The sequence below is a fragment of the Lutra lutra genome, chromosome 12 (assembly GCF_902655055.1).
Source record: "Lutra lutra chromosome 12, mLutLut1.2, whole genome shotgun sequence".
NCBI lineage: Eukaryota > Metazoa > Chordata > Mammalia > Carnivora > Mustelidae > Lutra > Lutra lutra.
Window position 1 is genome coordinate 85,125,320 of NC_062289.1, and position 15,255 is coordinate 85,140,574.

General features: G+C 48.6%; 1 protein-coding gene across 1 annotated transcript in view; it reads left to right on the forward strand.

Moving 5' to 3' along the window:
- KDM2B (lysine demethylase 2B) overlaps positions 1 to 15,255 on the forward strand; it is a 123,644-nt gene that overhangs the window by 84,764 nt on the left and 23,625 nt on the right.

Consider the following 15,255-nt stretch of genomic DNA (forward strand, 5'->3'; position numbering starts at 1 on the left):
ACTTGAGATGGTTTAGATTCAGTTCTGTCTTGGTTCATGTTTATGGGACGGGATGGTACCTCCCAGCGGTTTGTGGGTTTGAGTGCTCCCTCTTGATTGATCTGTCCTTCTGGGGGAGGGTGTGCTTTCTTTTTCTTTGATTTTTATCATATATATTTCTTAAGATTTTATTTATTTATTTGACAGAGAGAGATCACATGTAGACAGAGAGGCAGGCAGAGAGAGAGAGAGGAGGAAGCAGGCTCCCCACCAAGCAGAGAGCCCAATGCGGGGCTCAATCCCAGGACCCTGAGATTATGACCTGAGCCGAAGGCAGAGGCTTAACCCACTGAGCCACCCAGGCGCCCTGATTTTTATCATATTTTTTTAATTGCGGGAAAAAATAAATAACAAAATTGACTAGCCCTTTTTAAGATGAATAGTTCAGTGGCATTAAGTACATTCTTATGGTTATGTAATCATCATTTTTGTCCCTCACCAGAGCTTTTTTTGTCATATGCAAGTAAAACTCTAGACCCCTTGAACACTCAGTCACCATTCCTCCCCCCTCAGCCCCTGGCAACTCCCCTTCTGCTTACCGTTTCTATGAATTCTGTACCTCATGTTAGTGGAATCGTTATCTATCAGTACTTGTGTGACTGGCTCATTTCACTCAGCCTAATGTCCTCGAGGTTCATCCAGGTTGTAGCAGGTGTTTGAATCCCCTTCCCCTTTCATTTTATTTTATTTTATTTTTATTTATTTGACAGAGAGAGAGAGAGAGAGATCACAAGTGGGGAGGGGAAGCAGGCTCCTTGCTGAGCAGAGAGCCCGATGTAGGGCTTGATCCCATGACCCTGAGATCATGACCTGAGCTGAAGGCAGAGGCTCAACCCACTGAGCCACCCAGGTGCCCCCCCCCCCCCTTCCCCTTTCAAGCTAACAGTATCATCAGTGTCTGGAGAGACCACATTGTGTTTGTTCATTCATCTACCCGTGGGCACTCGGGTTGCTTCCAGCTTTGACCACTGTAAATCGTGCTGCTGTGAACCTCTTCTTTGCGAGAGGTACACCCAGAATTGGAACTGCTGGCTCATACGGTAATTGTACGTCTCATTTTTTTTTTTTAATCTTTTTTTTTTTTTTTTAAAGATTTTTTTTTTTTTTTTTAATTTATTTGACAGACAGAGACCACAAGCAGGCAGAGAGGCAGGCTGAGAGAGAGGGAAGCAGGCTTCCCGCTGAGCAGAGAGCCCGACTCGGGGCTCGATCCCAGGACCCTGAGATCATGACCTGAGCTGAAGGCAGAGGCTTTAACCCACTGAGCCACCCAGGCGCCCTGTACGTCTCATTTTTTGAGGAACTGCCGTACCATTTTCCATAGTGGCCATATGATTTTTTCATTTTATATGCTCACCAAGGGTACACAAGGGCTCCAGTGTCTCCACATCCTTGCAGACACTTGTGACTTTCTGGTCTTGAGAACAGCTACCCTAATGGGTGTGCAGGGATGGGCGTCACCTCCTTTGAACTCCTTTATTTTTTTACGCGCAAGTATTCTTTAGAAAGTTATGATTTTGACATTGTGTCCCCTACCTACCTGATACTTAGTTTGCATCTCTGCAAAAGACTAATTATTTTTCTACACAGCTAAAGTCCGTGTGATTACATGTTACCAAAATTTACAGTTCCTTAATGCCACCTAATGCCTGGTCATACTGAGATTTCCCAAATCATCCTTCGCAGATGCTTTATCCAAACCAGGCTCCCATCCAGGCCCGTACGCTGAATCTGTTTTCAATTCTCTCTCAATCCAGACCTTTCTCAGGACATTGATTTGTAGAGAAGACAGAACCATCTGTCCTGCAGAATATCCCACTCTATGCATTTGTCTGATTGCTTCCTTGTGTCATGTGGCTTTCCCACTATCTCTTGTAATTTCTGTAAACTGGAAAGTAGATCTGAAGGCTTGGTTAAAGTTCAGTGTCATGGGTTGTGGATTAAGGTGATGGTGATCTGATCCCCATTATTCAGTTAGCTTTGTCCTTCTTTCCTCCGGAGAATAGTCTGGAAGGGGAAACATTGGGCCCCTCCCATCATTCCCCGATGGTTTTAGTACCAGCTGATCATTCGATAATTTTATCAGGAGATGAGAATGAAACTTGAAAGTCTATCATCCCTCCCTTGTGAATTTGTTGGCCCCTCCTCCCTCCCCTCCCCTCCTCCCCCCAATATTACTGAGAAAAAGTTGGCTTACATCACTGAGTTGGATTTGGGGGGGCAGGGTTTTCCCTTATGAGTTGCAGCTATACTTAAACACAGTTATTCCTGAAAAGACAGTAGGCATGCTTAATTCCTTCCCTTTTAAATACCAATTCTCAAAGTAAGAAGTTGGTTTAATGGCCGCCTCAAATGGTGACAGATGAACTTGTCAGGCTTTTTCTACACTGAATGTCATGATAAACTCATGGCTTTTCATAGATCCAGGGGGTTTTTCTAGGCAAATTGGCCTGCTGGAAATGAACCATTTTTCAAGGAAAGCAAGAATGGTAAATGAAGAGAAGCTATGGCTCTAGTCAAAGCGTGTGTGTGTGTGTGTGTGTGAGAGAGAGAGAGAGAGAGAGAGTTCCCCTATCCCTACAACCCACCAAACCAGCCACTGTACATTTGCATTTCTCAGGCTTCCCTAAATGAAGGGCATCAGAGCTCCATCAGAGCCCATCCCACCACCACAGTGCCTGTTAGCAGCTTCTTTAAGAGGAGATTCAACTCTCTGGTTTCCTTAGTTTCAACACACCCCCAGGGTTAGGGCCTACATTTCCCAACCAGGTTACCTTTCAGGAATAGGAACTCTGCCTACTTGTGATCTCTCTCGCTGTCAAATAAATAAAAAATCTTAAAACAAAAAGAAAAAAAAGAAAAAAAAGGAGTAGGAACTTAACATCACTCTTAAGTGGTGGCCAGTGAAAAAATATATACATATGTATCCCTTTGTATAGCTCTTCCGCATTTTGTCCACCCATTCATCAGTGAATGGAAGTTTGGCTGTCGTGAGCAGAGCGACTCATTGACAACAAAAACACTTTTACTCCTGTTTTGCACCTTGTCTGTCTGTTTACTGCCTGTCTTGAGTGATCTTTGGATTTAGTGTTTTCCTTTGAATACTTTGAAAACACAGAACTTTGCATCCCGATTCTCAGCTGGATGATGGTGAGACAGATGATGGGAGGGGGGATTTGGTTGGGAAGGAAATCAAAGGGCGGAAGATTTGGTCTTGATAATAAGAAAAATGTTTTTAAGTTACCGAAGTCTCGGTTGTAGGCCAGAATGATGCTCGCATTTTATGTATTTTTAGCCCCTCCAATCCCCCCACCCCAAGACCCAAGGGAGAGGGGTTTGTCAAGTGAACTCATTTATCACATCCAAATTGAGTGCTCAGCCTTAGCCTGGATTTTTGTAGGGCAATGAGTAGAGAAGGGAAGTAACTTCCTTAGGTCAGCAAATGAACTGAAAATGGGGTGGATGGTGGGGAAAATATTTCTCAGATCAATGCCTATCACCTGTTAAATTAGCTAATCTTAAAACAAAAAACAAAAAACAAAAACCCATGCCCCATCACAAATCTTCCAGTGAATGTAAATATTTGTTGGTTGATTTTGGTAACCTAAAGAGACATTATTAGGAGAGGAACGCCCCTGGACAGAAAGCTCAGTCTGTTTTAAGGACCCCTATGACAAATATGTGTGGTTTTTAAATGCTTGTGGAATGACTCTCCAGGGGGAAAATAGAAAGCAATTAAATAACATTAGTAATTTCCTCAGCAGAAATCACTGCAACCCTTGGTCTGTCACACAGACAGTCTTTGAACCATAATCCAGACTACCCTGCAGTCACTCCTAAGCTGCACTGTGACACAATGTAAAAATTCCTCTTATTTACGTTTTATTAGAAAAATAATTCTCCAAGAGACCTTTTGCCATTAAGGGGGGAAAACCCTATTGAAAGAGAGACAAATGGCAAAATACAGTAAACTAACTGAAGCATGCATTCTCTGTTGCTTGTTAAATATAAATTATTACTTGCAGTAGGACAGTAGGAAGCTCCCCTTCACGTGCCTGTTCTGTCATTTCTGTTCCTTCCTTAGGGACATGTTTACACAAATGGGGTCCATTGGTTCAGGAAAACGCCCACCAGCTGCTGGTCTGGACGGAGAGAATCCATTCTCTTTGCCTGCCCTGATCCTCTGGGGAATCACGTTCCCAAGCTTTAGCCATGCCCTTTTCGACATGGGCCCAAGGAAAGGGTCCAGGTGTAGGAGAGATCCTTGTCCTAGGGAAGTCCAGAGCCCCAGGGGCAGCTTGTCCCTTGTCCCCAAGGACCTAAACTCACCACCTGTGCCTGCACTGGAGACAGCGTGGCTGATTCTGGGCACAATCTCTAGGCCAACAGGGGACATTCCTGGTGTCTCATGATCTGATAGGCAGACCAGAAAATTAAATGACACTCGGAGAGAAAACAGAGGAGTGGGCGCCCACTGTGACCAAGGCTGACTGGGCTCCCATGTGTTTTTGTTTATTTCCTCACCACTTGGTGGAAGTTCTGGATCCTCCTGGCTCAGGGCAGGCACCAACTGCCCGAGTGGCATCAGCTTCGGGAAGCTCTTTCTAAGAACATAAGCCTTAGCTAAGTGGAGCTGGGAGAGTTTTCAGCTCCTAGGGTCACTCAAAGATGGGGTCAAGAGGGAGGAAGGATAAGCCTAAAGCACAATGTAAACACTAAATTTTCAGATCACAATCCTACTGGGCCATGGCTAGCATGATGTATTTTATATGTGGTCCAGCACATTATTAAGACAAAACAAATGTTGGATAATTGTGTGTGCTGATTAGCTAAAGGAAACTTGATCAAGGGAAGCAGATTAAGAAGTTCTTCGCAAGGTCAGAAGAGAAATTTTTAAGAGGTGTTAGGATAGTGGCTGGCAGGAGCCTTCTTATGTCTGGAGAGAACCCACTGCAATATGATATCTTAATCGGGTTTTCCTACTTTCAGAGTTGGCCTCTGACAGATGATCAGACAGCAGTTTGGTTACCAAAGATTACCAGAACCATACCTACCTGCCTTGAAATTGAATTTGAACCGGGAGTACAGAATTTACAAAATTTAATAAGGGACAGTTAATTTAATTCAACATTAAGTTTGAATTTTTCACTTGGATTCTTACATCCGGTCTCATCTGGCATCTTTTTCTTTTGTCCGTGGCCTGAGGCATTGGAGGGGTCGAATTAACAGCCCAGGCTCCAGGCTCCGGACTCCAGCTGCCTGTGGGTTTGGATCCAGGTCCTTTCATTTCTGAGCAGCGATATGCCTCAGTTTCCTCTTCTATAAAATGGGTGAACAGTAGTACATACCTAATGGGACTGCTTAAAGGGATAAATGAGATAATGTACAGAACACTCAGCACTGGCTCTATCTAGCCCTTCAACCATGGTTAGTAAATATTAGCTGCTATTACTGTCTGAATCCTTGGAAGGTGGGGGGGGCTGTCTCTCGGTGGTGGTATTATTATATAAGGGACCCTGGGCTTAAGAGCTACTTCCTCATTTTCTTTGGGTCTCCATTTCCTCACTTGTGAAGTGAGGGGGTCTGGTTGAGGCCCCTTTTAGTTCAGAAATGGTGTGGTAGAAGGAAGTCTGCATTAGCCACAGCTTCTGTTTATCAACATTTTCCTTTTCTCTTCTTTGTGCCATGATAAATGAGAACCGTGTCTTTTTACTTCCTTAAATACAGAAAAGAGTTTTGGATCGTTCAGAAGAAATCAGCCCAAAGACAGGTCTAAGTAATCTTGCACTTCTGATAAGCAATGAGAGAGACCTTAAAAAAAAAGTTCCACTTCCTTACCTCTTTCTTGATGTATTATGGTATTTGGGTATCTTTGTACCTTTGCCATTCTGACCACAGTGAATGACAATGAAGTGAAAGCATGATTAGCATTTTATCAGCCCCTCCCCTTTTTAAAAAAGGGGCTTCAGGTAGAGTGGCTCCTAAGAGGTCATCAGTTACAGACTTTGGTCTATCACCGTAGCTTTTTTTAAAAGCTGAGATCTTTGGGGATGGAGTGAGGTGGAGGAGGGGGATATGCTTTTGCTTTTTGTTTTTGTTAACCTTGAGTGGATTGTGAAAACTTTAAGAAGGGAGGAAGGAAACTCGGAGTAGATATGTTTCAGTAAAGAGCAAGTCTCTTGGGATTTCTTCCCATAGTGTCAGTGGGTGTATAAATTTCATAGAGACTTCAAAATGCACTCAGTAAAACTGACATCCGTGTTCACTCCTTCCTGCCGACTCCCTGCTGGAAGACTCCTGAGTTTTATTTACAAGGTCTCTGCCACACGCATTCTGCCTTCCTTGAAAGCCCAGGCCATGACCTGCCTATGGGTCCCTTCCGTTCTCACAGTGGATTTCATGGCCAGTGGCCTGGGCATGAATAACAGTTGGACAGTACTGCAGAGTTGATCACCAGATTTCACAGCTAATGAGCTTTTTCTTGGGAAAGCCTTTGATCTCTTTGCAGAAGGATGCTCCTTGGGTTGGGCAAACCTTCCCATTTTCTAGATGAAGAAACTGAGCAGGTATGGGTATGCATGTTCAGTGTCATCTTGAACACTCCCAGTTAGATGACAGCTGCACCAGCTACCCAGCTAAGCCCTCCCACTCCTTGTCTTGAGTTTAGCTGTGGTTTTGATGCCTGAAACAGCATTGATCCCTCTAGTTAATGGTCAGAGCACCTTCTTCAGGATAAGGGCTGTGGGCATAAAACCCATAGACTTTTTTTTTTTTCTTAATGAACCTCAGTCTGAATCCAGTAACAGTTTTCTGCAGGAGTGGGCTGCTGTTGGATTAAGCATTAAGAGGAACCTTTACAGTCTAAAGAATTTAGAAACCCACACCTTCTGCACCAGCCACGGGGTGCTGCTAATCTCCTAGGAGAACTGGGTTCAGGCCTGTAGCTCTCTACGCCTTCTGAGATCGTCTCCAGCGCACAGCACCTCCAGGACACCACCGGAAGGAGGGTTCTTGTCCAAGAGGGTGGGGCACCCACCTCGGGGCAGAGTGCATTCAGGGCGTTCTCTCTCTCTCTCAACCTCCAAGTCAGGCAGCTCTATGGGAACTCCCACCAGCACCACCGTACGTTTCGCGCTGACTCCCTCTCCATCTGCCAACGCAAACCTCAGGGCAGCGAGGACCGTGTCAGGGGACCGGCCCAACCTAACTGCCCGCTTTCGGGGGGAACTGGGCCCCCGGACCGTATCCAGGCCAGCGGGCCTGCAAGCTCCGGGTACCGGACTCCCGGGTTCGCGGACATCAGGTCCTGGTCCCAGAGCATGTGCAAACCCGGGAGCCCGTGTGCCCGCTGCCGGGTGCACAGGGACTCCTGCCCGGTGTCGCGTGCAGAGCCATCCCCCCGTGGCCTGTGCGCCCCGGGGCTCCCGCGAGACGCCCCGCCGGACCACACAAAAGACCCCACCCCAGGTCGGCGTGCATTTCCTGTTAGAGCGGCGGCGGCGTGCAGCCACCCATGTGCATCCCGTGGCGCGCGGGCCGGGCGGGCCGTGGGGCACGCCCCCACGCAGTCCCAGTCCCCGCGCGCCGGCCGCGAGGGGCCGCCCTTGGCGGGCCCGCCCCCATGTCACCGCAGGCCGGGCTCCCTTTGTGTGCGGCCCAAGCGCCGCGGCCGCGCCATTGGCCCGCCGGCCCGGGGGGCCAGCCCCTTCCTGGCTCGCTTCATGCATATGCATGAGCGCCCCGGCCCCCCCCCCCCCCCCCACCTCCCGCCGGCCCCTCCCCGCCCCCTCCCGCGCGGGCGTGCGAGGCGCGCGGCGCGGCTCCCTCCTCGCGGCAGCAGGCGCCCGAGCCCGAGCCCGAGCCCGAGCCCGAGCCAGGGCGAGCCGAGCCTGCTCCGGGCGGGCGGCGGCGGCGGCGGCGCCGCTCCAGCCATGTCAGCGCGCGCGAGCCTGGGCCCACCATGAGCCATGGCCATGTCCGTGAGCGCCGAGGACGACGACTATGAATCGGAGCCGGACCAGGTCGGCGGCCCGGGGTGGGGTTGAGGGAGGGACCCGCCGCCCGCCCGCCCGCCGACCTCCCGAACGACCGACTGACGCGCCCGGGGCGGCCGCGACGCCGCCGCCGCCGCGATGAGGAGAAAGTTTTGCAGCCGCCGCCGGCGGGGCCGCCAGGGCCGGGCCCGAGCGGGGCGTGGAGGAGCGCGGCAGGCCGGCGGCCGCCGGGGCGCCGCGGGCCCCGCAGCCGGCCCGGGCAGGGGGCGTGTGCGAGCGGCGGTGCGGGAGGGTGGCCGGCCGTGCCGCGGGGACAATGTGGGCCTCGCCGTCGGGCGGGCCCTGCCGGGCGCGGGCCATGGCCCGCGGGCAAGTTGCGGGCGCCGGCGCTGGCGGCCAGGGCTCGCCTCGCCTTCCCCTCGCGCCCTAGCCCGCGGCCCACGCGCGTGCCGGCCGCCCCGGGCGCACCCGGACCTACGGCCGCCGGCGCCTCTCTCCTTTCTGTTTGCAAAGTTGCACCGGGACCCTCGGCCTCGGGGCTGGAGGACGCCGCGGCTCGGGGCCCGTGGGCCCGACGGCCCGAGCTTTTGTCTGGGCGCCGCGCGCCCGCCGCCCGCCGTGGGCAGACGGAGACAGGAAGGGGTGCGAGCCTCGGGCCGGCGCGGGGAATCCGGAACCCGGCGAGTGCGCTCCGCCGCGGCCGGGCGGGAGGAAGCCGTGACCCCAGATGGCAGTATTTGGCCTCCGTTGGGTTTAGAAGGGAAAGCAGCCTCTCTTGGGACCTGGGGGGAGAAATCTGTGTATAAAACAAAGCCCTGGGTGTGTTTACGGCGTGAATTTACTCCGGGAAGATTCGTGTTTAGGAAGCGGGGGAAGAAAGTTGAGGATTTACGAAATGTAATCAGCGCAATATTTGCAACAGGGCGCAGGCTAGGTAGACTTGTCCGAGGAATTAAGCATGGGGTGGGTTGTGTTATCATGCGGGCACGGGACCAGGTAAATAAGATGCTTATTTATAATCCTGGGTGTCTTTCCTCCGTGGAATAAAGATATTTTGGAATGTTCAGGCCGAGATGTGGGAGCGTTTTTCCTCTTCCATTAGGGGTGATTGAGGAAGTGCTGTGTGTGCTGCACATAAATTGTATCACACACATCATTAAGTGGTTTATCTAACAAACGAAGTTAAATTTTATTATTTCATTACACTTTATTGTTTTCTGAGTTTTGCTGGATATTTTTCAGGCACATGCATCTACCTTTACGGTGTTCCTGAATCTCACTGGTTTTACCAACTGGATTAACCTGGAGACAACCCAAGTGGTTTTGTCTTGGAACTTTTATCAAGTCAGTATAGGACCCTGTGGGAATGGTTCTGGTGTCGTGGTTTGCACCAAATCTTGGTTTGAAAATTTCTCAGTTCGGTTTGGATCTGCCTAATCCTTCCTGCATCTTCTCTTTCATAAGACACCTGTGTTCAGCGTTGACTTCGCTTTGGTGTTTCAGGATTGAGGTTCCTGTTACCTGCTTTGTTTGTTTTGTTTTTTAATTTAGCCACACCCTGCAGCCTATGGTAGATACAATCTTTGACAGTGTATGAGACAAGACTTCATATGTCTCTGGGCTAAAAACCACGTTTTCAGGTCTGCCACTCCTGAGAGAGACTCCCATCAGGAGAGGACCTGTACTCCCTGTAGCCAGATTACTTTCCTCCTCCACCCATCAGTCAGCTCTTTGTGGCTCTTCGGGAGCTGTCAGCAGTGTTCTCAAGGTTTGCTTTAAAATGATTTGTCCCACACAGGTGTATTGAGGTGACCCCTAAGCCAGGTCAAAGGACAGCAGGTTTTTCCCATATTAACAACAGAGGATGGTTGTCAGCAAGGGACCTTGCATTTGCAGAAGCTCCAGGCTGTGGCTCAGGGCTCCCTGCCTCCTCCTCCCCCTTCTTCACTAGTTTACCCAGCCTCCGGGTTTCATGGGCCTGAGAACAGTGACTTCCTCTAAGGATCTCAAAAGCATTTATGTCTTCCACAGGTGAGTGAGTCTCTGGGTGGGCTCTAGACCCCACTCTTCTGTAACATGTCCTTCAAAGAGGGGTGGAAGTCTTGGATTATGGGCACACAGGCACACTCCCTGCCTGCTGTGTGAAGAGACCAGTGGAGGCCCTGTTGGGAAATTACTACTGCCCAGTTGTAATTTCCAGCAGCTGCACCTAGCCCCTCACTACCACCCCTCATCAGAATTTTGCCTGTTCCATCTTGACATTCTGTGCAAGTCTCTTGTCCCCACCTGGGTAGCACCAGGCTTCCTTAGTCCTGTCTGCCCCACTCCTTCCCACAGCAGCCAGTGTCCCCCTGCTCCCAGGAGTGAGGGGGTGATGGTGGGTGGGAGGAGACCCCTTGCATGCCCTTTGCCGGTGCTCACTCTTAGCTGGGCCTTCTCCCATGGACTTGATTTGCTTCTCCAGTGCAGAATGTGTCAGAAAATTCTTTAGCTCTTTTCAGTTTAAGGAGATGCCCCTTAAAGAATGGCTGTTAATGAAAATTCTTGTTCCATCTTGTTTTATTTTTAACCCTTGAACTGAAAGTAGCTTTGTTCCTTATTTTAAACTAAAAGTGATTGTTGGGGCATTTGGGTAGCTCAGTCAGTTAGAATCCAATTCTTGGTACCAGCTCAGGTCTTGGTCATCTCAGGGTCATGAGTTCAGGCCCTGTGTTGGACCCCAGGCTGGGTGTGGAGCCCATTTAAAAATAATAACAATAATAATAATAATAGAGATTGTTGTTCATTTCAAAAAAAGTAACAATTAGAAAATTACGAAGAGGAAAATCTCTCAGAAGTTTATGCTGCCATAACTAATGTGTTACTCATTATAGCTTCTTAGTGAGATTTTAAGACTGTGATCCCTGAACCTTCCTGAAATTTTATGCAAAGGTTGGTGACTTCGTGTGCTTTTTTCTGGGAAAAGTTCCTTAGCTTTCCTCAAATTCTCCAGAGGTCCTCTCCTCCCCTGGGTTTCTGGTAACTGTTGTGTTTTTATTCTCTTGCTCCTTACCCTTAGTATATAAACAAACCGAAGCCCTCCCTGGAGTCTACAGGTGTGTGTGAAGAAACCCCACGAAGTTGCTAAAATCCGGCTTTTCCTGAAATGTCCATTATGCACGAAGATTTGGGAACAGGCATATGTTGAGATGAATCTGTATTATGCAGTAGAATATGACATTAGCATGTTTGGGGGGCTGTGGCTACCCTTGTGGGGCTCAATGTCAGTGTGCTGCAGTTGGGAGTAGCTTGCTAGGAAACCTAGAACTGTCTTAATTGTAAAAACACAACCATGTTTCACTGTTCTTCTCACTGACTCGTCTTGACAGTCTTCCCTTCTTGAAATTCTTCCCTGGTTCGGTGATGACACAACCTTCTGCTACCTTGCCCGCCTTTCTGGCCATTCCTCCACAAGTTGGTCTTTTGCACTGGTCCTTGAATGTTTGTAGTCTTGAATGTAGTGTCCGGGATCCTCTTTTCACTCTGCCTTTTCTCCCTGGGCAACCTCATGGATTTAACTAGTTTAACAGTACTGATGCTGACTCCCAGTTGTGTATGGGCTCTGGGCCCTCCTGCCTGCCGGCCACCTTCCTTGAACATCCTTTGGCCCCTCAGAGTCTGCGTGTGGATGATGGAGTCATTGATCTCTCCTCTCCTAAGCCCCGTGTTCTCCTGTTGCTCAAGCCAGAAACCTCAGAGCTTTTCAGGACTCTTCCTGCCTGCACACCCCATGATCAGGCAGCCTCATGGGTCTGCTTCTAGAACATCTGAATCGTCCCCTCTCCATGCCTTCATCATCTTCAGCCTGGGCTACTGTAGTGTCTTCATCTCTTCTCCCTGCCTTTCACCTTGCTCAGCCTCCCAAAAAATACTCACACACGTGCCAGAATGTGATCGTGTTGCTCCTGAAGGGGACACCATTTCTCTGTGTCCTATGAGGCCCTGCAGGATTAGGCTCCTGCCATCTCAAGGCTGTTTTCCAATGGCCCTATCAGGCTACTGAATGTGCCGCGTAGTTTCACATCTCTATCTTACTACTCTTCTTTCTGCCTAGACTATCTGCTCTCTACCCCACCCCTGTCCCAGTGCAGAGGCCTATTCTCCCTTAAGACCCTTTGTCACTACCTCCTGTGTCTAGACCCTCCTCCGAACCTCCCTTCCTAGTGAGATGAGGCTCAGCACGTCAGGGTCCAGGCTTTAGAGCCCCTGCCCAGACTCCTATCTTGGCTTCTCGTTCATTGGCCATGTAACGTTAGGCAGATGACTTAACTCTGCTGTGCCTCAGTTTCCTCACTTCTGAATGGAGATAATTTCTTGTAGATTACTGATGGCAAATGTTGAAAAGAGCAATTACTTTAGTCAGTGTTACTTTTAAATATCATCGTCCTATCACATCACATTGCATTGCATTTACATAGTTATCTTTTTTTCTCTCCCCACCCCCCCACCCCACCGTAATGCCTTTAAGAGTAAGGAACATAATCATCTCTGTAGTCCCAGCGCCTAGCACTGACTCTGGTACATAGTTCTCAACCGGGAAACACTTGGGTAGGCAGGTGGGTGAATGTATGAAATGAGTCTCCAGTGTGGATTGTATGCTCTGTTGGCTAGTGATGTTGAGCATCTTTTCCTGTGTTTATTCCCTATTTGTATATATGGGTTTGGGGGGGTTGTTTTGTTTTAAAGCATGTGGCAGGGGGCGGGGCGGGGGGAGGAAGAGAGAGGATCATAAGCAGGCTCCATGCCCAGAGCCAAGCCTGCCATGATACTCAGTCTCACAACCCTGAGGTCAGGACCTGAGCTGAAATCAAGAGTCGGGTGCTTAATCGACCAAGCCACCCAGGCACCCCTGTATATGTTTTTGAATAAATTCCTATTTAAATCCTTTGCCCGTTTTCAAATTGGGATGTTTGTCCTTTTATTGTTGAGTTGTTGCAGTTCTTTATATATTCTAGGTACTAGTCCATTACTAGATGTACTATTGGCAGTAAGTTCTCCCATTCTCTGGGCTTTTTCACCGGAGTGTGCCCCTTTTAAGCACAAAAGTTTTTAGTTTTGAAGTTCAGTTCTTCTGTTTTCTTTTGTTGCCTGTACTTTTGGGGTCATATCCAAGAAGTCAAGGTTATAAAGATTTACCCTTATGTTTTCTTCTAAGTTTTATAATTTTAGCTCTTACATTTAGGTCTTTGATCCATGTTGGAGGTCACTTTTGCATATAGTATAAGGTAGGGGTCCAGCTTCATTCTTTTTGCATGTCCCTGCACCATTTGTTAAAAAGACTATCTTTTCCCCACTAAATTGTCTTGACACAGTTGTTGAAATTCACTTGGTCACTGAAAATTGTTTGGTCATAAATACTAGAAGAGTTTATTTCTGGACTCTAAATTCCATTGATCTGTATGTCCTTATGTCAGTACCACATGGTCGTGTTTACTGTAGATTTGTACTAAGTTTTGAAATCAGGACATATCAGTCCTCCAACTTTATTCTTTTTTTTTTTTTAAGGGCTTGTTTTCTTTTCTTTTTTGTTTTTTTAAATATTTTATGTATTTATTTAACAGAGATCACAAGTAGGCAGAGAGGCAAGGGAGAGAGAGAGGAGGAAGCAGGCTCCCCACAGAGCAGAGAGCCCGATGTGGGATGATGTAGGATCATGACGTGAGCCGAAGGCAGAGGCTTTAACTCACTGAGCCACTCAGGCGCCCCTCCAGCTTTATTCTTTTTTCAAGATCGCTGTGGCCTTTCCAGGTCCCTGGCATTTCCACATGAGTTTTAGGAAAAACTTTGTCAGTTTCTACAAAAACCCAGCTGGGACTTTGATAAGGATTGCATTGAATCTATTGATCATTTTGGGGAGTATTGCCATCCTGACAATATTGTCTTTGAATCCATGAACATGGGATGTTTTTTCGTTAATTTAGGTTACTCCAAGTAATTTTAACCCCAGAGTTTTAGAGATGAGGGATTGAAAAGGTTCTGTCCATGAATATTCAGGAGGAGAGGATCTGATGGGTAGGAGGGACTCCGTAAGTATTTGTGGAATGAATGAAAGAACTACTGGAATGATGTTGCCTTTAACGAAGATGCTTAGGAGTAGCTGGTAGAGAAGATTGTTGGAATACTATGATTTGTGTAGGGGGGCATGTGGACTGCAGATTTCCTTAACAGGTGGAGCTGGGCTGATAAAATCAACAAGTGGCCTTGGGATTGAGAAGGCTGGTTTGTAAGTGAAAGTTGGTGGCTGCCATCACTCCTTTTTGCTGAGAAAACCGGGTCATGCCGAAATTAAGAAAGTTGCGTTCTGGGTTACTTGAACAAGTAGGGGCAAAGGTGGGATAGAGTGGAGTTTAGAATTGGGCTGTGAACCTTAAGATACCATGCAGAAGAGATTAGGACAGGAGCTTGATACCAGAATGATAGGGTTTTGGCTTGTTTATCTTCCTTCTCAGAGACCCTCCAGTGTCTTTATCACCTATTGGTTTTCTGGGTGGTGTGTCTTAGGATCGTGTACTTCATGTGTTGCTCAGCTGACTCCTGACAAGCCACCTGGCGCCCACGTCCCACAAAAGCTGGCCATGAAGCTGCAGGCGGCAGCAGCTTCTCTTGGCAACTTGAGACTTGGCTTGGCAACCGGCTGGAGAGGGCCTGAGTCGAGGTCTTCGGAAAACAGGGCCTCCTCACACCTCTTCCAGGATGTTGTCTGTCATTGGCTCTGTCATTTTCCAGAGCGGCTCAGCTGCCATCAGAACTCAGGAGGATTTGTTTTTTCCGTGGGTTGGAGAAGTGCTTCTCTGGGTGGGAATGTGCTTTGGAAAGCGCTGGAAGGTAGGCTCATCTCAGCATCACGAATGAGCTCTGTGACACTGGCTGGATCGGCCCAAGGTTTTTTCTCGGAGAGACGCTGTCCTCCAGGTCAGTTAGGCCAGAGGCGCCCAGAGGCTATTTATACCTGACGTGCCCGAGTGGGAGGGGAGAGCCGGGTTTGGACTCTGGGAATTTTTTCAGTCTTTCACCAAAGCAACTGGTCCTTAGACTCTCCTGCTCTGGGCATCATAGTTTGAGCCCTTCACCCCAGTTTGTCCTTGGAGGTCAGACTGGGCTGCCCTCTGTCTCCCCGACTTGAGGTTCAGAATTGTCCACCTTGTCGCCTGTGTTTTGGGGATTAGAGGAGTGAGTTGCTTCC